The sequence below is a fragment of the Schistocerca cancellata genome, chromosome 7 (assembly GCF_023864275.1).
Source record: "Schistocerca cancellata isolate TAMUIC-IGC-003103 chromosome 7, iqSchCanc2.1, whole genome shotgun sequence".
NCBI lineage: Eukaryota > Metazoa > Arthropoda > Insecta > Orthoptera > Acrididae > Schistocerca > Schistocerca cancellata.
In genome coordinates this window covers 36,469,116-36,470,066 of record NC_064632.1, presented here as the reverse complement: position 1 = coordinate 36,470,066, position 951 = coordinate 36,469,116, and positions in this window count along the sequence as shown.

Below are 951 nucleotides of genomic sequence, written 5' to 3'. Positions count from 1 at the left end.
TGGTTTTTCAGAGTTCGTAGGAAGCCCATTCACAGAAAACCAGGTAATAACTTTTCCAAAGACATTATTTGTGTCATTTTCTATTGGAGTTTCTTTTACTAGTCAATAATGACGCTGGTTTCATTTGCAAACAGTGTCAGTTTAGCTTCTTCTTTCAGGTAAGAAGGGAGCTCATTCACATATATCAGGAACAGAGGGGCCCCGTGATCGAACTCTAATGTACTTTCATCCCACTTAAATGAAGTGGAAAACTTCCTTAAATCGCTTAAACTACATAAATAAACTTTTTGCTTCCTCTTCTGTAGATATGACTTATGGGAAGTACGTATGTCCTATACCTACAGTGTAAAATTTGCAATATTGATGACCCATTACCTCAGCACCTTTTAGAGAGATCTGAAATTTCTAGGAAGTATAGTTTCACTCCTTTTCAGATTACTGAAACAGGATCAGAGTATACAGACAAATAATTAATTAGTTATGATTTTTTTTGGAAAAGTCCCCTGTTCTTTCTCTAAGTAAAGACCGCTTCAAGTAAAGATGTTTTGGTGGTTCAGCAGGTGCAGTATACTAAGAGGTAACATAGTGTAAAATACGAAATATGTATCTGTAATAGTTCCTGACATAATGGGTCAAATATTTTTTTTAAATATCATTTCTGGGAAATCAAGTTTAAGCATTTTATTCGATGTTAACTCACGTATGGATACAAGCCAGCTCCTAGAAACAGCCAGTCCCACAATCAGCATTATCTGGATCCTGTACTTGATCATCCTGCAAACCTAGAAGCTTCCTCCATTTCCTGCCTCTTGCATCTTTAGTCACTCCCTCTGCTGCACACTGCGCTTTCATGATCCTGAGTCGATTCATTCGCTGGAAGGCTTGAAGTGTGTTGGCTCCTGGAGCGATACCAAGTTGCTCTAGTCTCCTAATTCGTCCCTTATTACCATC